The sequence below is a fragment of the Indicator indicator genome, chromosome 16 (genome assembly GCF_027791375.1).
Source record: "Indicator indicator isolate 239-I01 chromosome 16, UM_Iind_1.1, whole genome shotgun sequence".
NCBI lineage: Eukaryota > Metazoa > Chordata > Aves > Piciformes > Indicatoridae > Indicator > Indicator indicator.
This window is the reverse complement of record NC_072025.1, coordinates 12,632,317-12,638,316: the sequence shown is the minus strand read 5'-3', so window position 1 is coordinate 12,638,316 and position 6,000 is coordinate 12,632,317.

The window sequence follows — 6,000 nt, the reverse complement described above, 5'->3', positions numbered from 1 at the left end:
AAAAAAAAAAAAAAGTCTGTATTGGTGTAAATGAGACTGAGGAAATGTTGTACTTTAATTTTTGTAGTGCTAATTGGATTTTTATGTCTACTAGGCCTTAATTTCATAAGGCAGAGCCAGATTTGCTTGCAGTCTTTCAATCAAGAAATACCAGCAGGACAGAGAATGTCACAGGGGGAGAAATTACTATTGAATCCACTTCCCTTGTATTACCTAACAAGGCACGGAAAGCTGAATGTTAGAAACATGAGAAATGTGATCATTAGAATCATATAGCTAAGACTTTCTTTTTTAACCCCCAAAGTTTCTTGTTTGATTTCAGAGGTGTGAGAAGATGGCTTTTCAGCAGAGTAGATAGTTTTTTTTCAAATAAAGGATTTTATTTTGAAATTACCAATGATGACACTGCAAGCAGACTTTTGACTGCTCCTGCAATTCTAGCTTCCGATGGGTATCCTAGCCTGGTCACTCAGAGCACTCCTTGAAACTTGGGTTAGATTTGTAATGACTACTGCATATCTAGAAAATGACTTGAACTTTTTAATTGGTGTTACATATTACCCAAGCTCGTCTTGCACAGTAAGTGTATAACAATAATGTGTGCTATGTTTTGTTTATTCTACAGAATTTCAGCCAGCCCACACTAATTTTTTTAATACCCCACCAACACAAGAATATAAATTTTTTATTATGTTTTTTTTTCCTTCAGTCTAGCCCATAGTTATGGAATCTGCACTGCATGAGAAATGCTGATACTTGAAATTAAATCCTTCTGTAGACCACACCTTGTATAACCTGCAAGTTGCATAACCCACAAGTTGGAGGCATGGGCATACAGAAATGGGAAGAGCCAAGGGAGCTCAGTCATAGGTTGCTGTTGAGGTGCAGGAATTCCTGGGATAAGTTTCTCCCAATATTACCTGCAAGTATGTGTAGTTTGTGGTGTTAGCAAGTTGTAGGGGCTTAGTTTTTGTGGGTTTACTGGTATATGGGGGTTTTGTGGCAAGGGGGACTAGTAGTTTTCTGGTTTGTAGCTACTGTATTTCTCACTAATAACCTGTTGGTTCGGTTTTTCAGATCTAGTAGGTTTTCTCTGTGAAGCTCAGGAGATTAGCAGAGGTCTTCACTTTTTTTTGCTGGGGTTGCTGACAGCTTTGTACACCAACAAGTAAATCTACTTATCTGAGATGCATAAATCTGATGGCAACAGATGGTCTTATGTTTTTAAAGATTAAAGTGAATAATGTTAGCTTCTAAATGTTTGAAATTTCCTTTGTATTTTTAACTTGAAGCAGAAGAAATGTGTCATTCTGTGATCTCACTGGCCACTAGTTTCAAGAACTGTGTCCTCCAGTTCCTTAGAGAGGTGCTTTCTGTGTGCTACCAGCAACCAAAACACACTGGATGTTGATTCTATTATTCTATTAAAATGGCCAGGTAATGGAATTCTGTTGTTTGTTTTTTTTTTTTTTTTTTTTTTTCCCCAGATAGTCTAATATAAACTACATTGAATGGGGAATGACATTAGCTTTAGCCATGTGTATTTGTGCCCAGCACCTTGCCCTTTCCCACAGTGAGGTTTCTGGCTGTGAGTAAGGGGAATACGCTTGCACTGGAACCTCTGCTGGTTTTAATACACACTCTTTGGTGTGCTTGACAATGTTTGGTGATTTTTGTCTTTTAGATGGTTTGCTCTAGAAGCAGGGCTGGTAGGGATAAATGTATTTAAGTGTGGCAGTGATTTTGCAGCCTGGTACTGTTCTCAGCATGGGCGAGTTGATGCATGTGCTGAAAACGCGGTGAGGGCATCGATTTGCATCTTTCTAGGCTCTTACAGAGTAAGTGGCTTATTCTGTAATTGCTTTTAATTTGTACATGCTTAAGTTTCATTAAAGGCATGTATCCTTTTATTAAACCATCTGTTGGCACCCTTTTCCTTGCAGTCTATGAAAGCATGCAGACCTGAGTGGTTTATTAGCCCAGGTGCTCTGGCAGCATCTCCGGTCACAGTGTGTACTGGCACAGGGTGCAAGCTGTGCCCTGCCTGTGCTGCCTGCACGTGGAGGTTCACTGGGACAAGCAAAGCCCTATTGTTTGCTTCTGATGTTTGGGCTGGGAGAATTCCTTATTTGAGCCTTTAGGTTGTAGATCAAAAAGAGTTATACAACTTGTTCTTTAAACTTGAACTGATTGGCTTTTTTTACCCCTGGTGTAAGTGGAAGAAGAGCCTCAGGGAAGAGGGAGAGTGTTTGAATAGGGCATGGGAAAACATATTGATAATTACATGCATGGATTAGTGCATTAAAGTACTTCCTTCCAAGGATCCACTTAGTTCTTGGCATTTGAAATAATGGAGTGTTTAATCATATTATTTTGCAATACTGAGGCTTTGATTATTCTCCTGATTAAAATCAACTTTTCAGATTTCTTTGCACAAAGATGACCTCAGCTGCCACACAAGTTCTATAGCATGGGAGGAGAAGTCCTACACATAAAGGTGCTGCCCTCTTGGTGTCAGTGTGTTTTACGTGCACAAACACACCATGGTCTTTCACTTCATAGTGTTCTGTTCGTAGGTATGTTGTATTTTTTAGTATCCTCTGACATTTAATCTCTTTTTAAATTAACACCAAGTAATGTACACAACCTCAAAGTATTTCCAGCTTACTGCCACACAGAAGACATAGTGCAAAGGATTAATAATTATAATAAAGACTCTAGTAGCATGTTAAAGGATTTTCCTGCTGGGTTACAAATGCAAAATAAATTACTCTCTTTCTCCAAAATTGTGTCCACATTATGTTATCTTATTTGATCATTTCTCACCGATGCTAACCTCCATTCAGGAGCAGCTGGGGCTGCTGCCACCTTGTCTTCCTCAACAAGACTATTGCTGGGGGCTCCTAGGCAGCACCCGGGGTGTGAGCGAGGGCTCTGCGGAATGCTGCTTCTTGGTTTTGGAGGATGCTTGAGGAGCTTGATGCAGTTCAGACTAGCACACTAGTTCTTTATTTCTTCTTTGTAAACCAAAACAACCAACCCTCCTGGTGTTTTACCTGCTTGTGAGAAAATTCATGGTGTGCAGAGCTGCAGAGTTGTGGTTCCATTTGGGTTCAGTTGGGCTGCTCTGACAGCAGCAGAGGCCAGTGTACTCCTGGTGGAGATCAGCTGAGTGTTTCCCCTGCTCAGCCCTGCCATATACTCCCCTAATGTGCTAATGAGCTCCTGCTCCAGCCTCCCTGTGCTGTGTCAGAGGGTCTCACTGAGAAGTTTCCAGAGCAGCCCTCAACACATCAAATGCAAGGCTAGTGTGTGCCAGTGCTTCTTCCTTCATTGCAGCAGCTGCATGGGGTAAGTTTTGGTGTGTGCATGCAGCGTTGTGAGCCAGAGCCTGAGTAGTTGGCACAAACCTGCTGTTCTCTGGGTTTGTGTCTGGGTGGGGATTGCTGGCACAAATGCGGAGGGAAGCTGCTCTCCCTCTCCTGCAGGCTTGTGCTTTCAGCTGAAGATTTACACTTTCAATTTACAATGGCAATCTCTTGCTGAAATGTTACAATGCAAACATTGTTCCACAGAGGAGGTTGTGCTAAAAGCATTAACTCTTCTGGAGCTGGGGTGAACCCAGAGGATGTAATCTTTAACTGATCCAGAGAAATAGGAAGGCTTTTGGGGTCTATCATTGAATCATAGAATCATTAGGGTTGGAAAAAACCTTTAAGATTGTCAAGTCCAACTGTAACTCAACTAGCATGACCACTAAACCATATCCTGAAACACCACATCTACCTGCTTCTTGAACTCCTCCAGGGATAGCAGCTCCACCACCACCCTGGGCAGCCTGTTCCAATGCCTCACCAGTCTCTCAGTAAAGAAGTTTTGCCTAATGCCCATTCTAAACCTCCCCTGGCACAACTTAAACCCATTTCCTCTCATCCTATCGTACCAGCCTCAGTCTGACCTCCTTTCAGGTAGCTGTAGAGAGCAATAAGATCTCCCCTTAGCCTTCTCTTCTCCAGACTGAACAACCCCAGCCACTCCTCATATGACATGCTCTCCAAACCCCTCTCCAGCCTGATTGCTCTTCTCTGGACATGCTCCAGCAGAGAGTCCACCTGTCTATGCCACTGGCTACCAGTTTCCTGAGGAGAATGCTGGGTCATCTTCTGGGAAGGGACCAGTTCCAATCAACTGAGCTCACCTCTGTGCTCAGGGGGCAGTGAAATAAATGGCTTTACCTGTGGAGGATTCATGCAGGGTTCTCAGTTCCTGTCACTTGTGTGTGAATATTTATTCACACTGTCTTGAGAGGTTAAAGTGTGAGCTTTTTTACTGTTCAAGTTAAGCCTTTTAATTTGTGTATTGACTTCATAAATGACTTCACAGATGTTACAATGGTTTTCATACAAAGAGCTTTTGTCCTCAGGATTTATTATCTTGGACTTACTCAGCTGCAAATCAAAAATGAGTGTAATTAATATCTGTGTTTTTAACAGAAAAGTCCTCTTTAGCTAGTTTGTTTTTCTTAATTTCTTCCCCTGTAAGTAACTGTAACTGTTATGTTTCTTACAAATGCAAGAAGCAGTTTTGCTATTTACATTCTGTCTGTAAAAATAATAATGCCTGTAAGAGAAGGCAGCTAAAAAGTTGGACATTTTGGCTTGAATTTCATATATTACTGCTGGTGAGTTGATGTCAAATATAGTGTAAAGTGGTCACCAGAGAATCGTGACAGTGATTATTTAAACAAGTTGCACAACCTTGCCCTCAGTTAGTGCTACTGCCAAATTCAGCACTTCTTTACTAGCTCTTAGCGAGGAGATCAGTCTGCCTACTGAACAGGAATCTCAGTAGCTAAAAGACTGAAAAAGAAGGACTTAGAGAAACTTTGCCTTTCTATCTGCCTATTATTCCATCATGCAACAGGGAGCACCACCTGGGGGCAGAGTATGGACAAGTGCAGTTTAAAGGGGTACTGCATCATTATTTTTATACAGAGAGTAAAAAGAAGAATAAAAATTAAGTGCTTTTGTTCCCTTCTAGCCCACTCTATTGCTCTGGGTCAGTTCTCCCATCCCTCATGTACAACAGATATGAAGGCCTCTTTCTCTCTGTGCTCCCCTGCTTGCCCTGTATTGCTCAGGGTTGCTTCTCCATCCCTTCAAGTAATTTTTGCTCTGGAAATACCTGCATGAATAGAACAGGTTTTCATTGCAGGACAAGTGGGAGCTGCTCATGTCTGTGGAGCTGAGCAGCTCTGGACAGACCTACCTCTGGCTACCAGTGCTTGGCTGCAGGCAGATGGTTTGCAGCCTGGCATCTTACCCCATCTTCCTCCATGTTGCATCAGATCAGTTGTTAAAGCCACTGATAGCTTCTCTGTGGTCTGTAAAGACTTAGTTTTTGCAATAGTCCTTTTGTTGAGTGTTGAATATTCAGCTGTTGATTTAGCCTTTTAAATTCACATAGAGAAAAAAATTCCCTGGGAAGGAGATCTGCTATAAAAGTGCCCTACAATGATTGTGATAGCAAAGCTACAGAGAGGAAATGAAATTATTTAATTTTATTTCCAATCTTACTCCTGGATCTGTTATCCCCAGCTGCCCTCTCCTTCGTGACGGCAGTTTCCTCAGGCGTAAAATGGAACCATTACCCACCAGGTTTCTTTCATGCTATGAGTTTTGCACTCCTGCAAGTTGAAACAGGCTCTTCATTTCTACTGGTTGCATATGCTGGCAGCCAGCACCAGAACCTTCCTGTCACACCTGATGAGACCTGAATGATCTGGATTAATTAGCATCTGCCAATTTGGTAAGGGAACAAGCTGCTAGCTTTCAAAAGGCCAATTTGGTGCTACCACATCTGTAAAAAATAATGCAGGTTTAGTGTTTGCCTCTATCCAGCTCTGCAACTTGCCTGTGCTGACTGGGCTCAGTCTGCTGTTCTGGGCCCCAGCCATGAACTGGGCAGTAATGGACATTGAGGTTACAGTACCTCAATGAA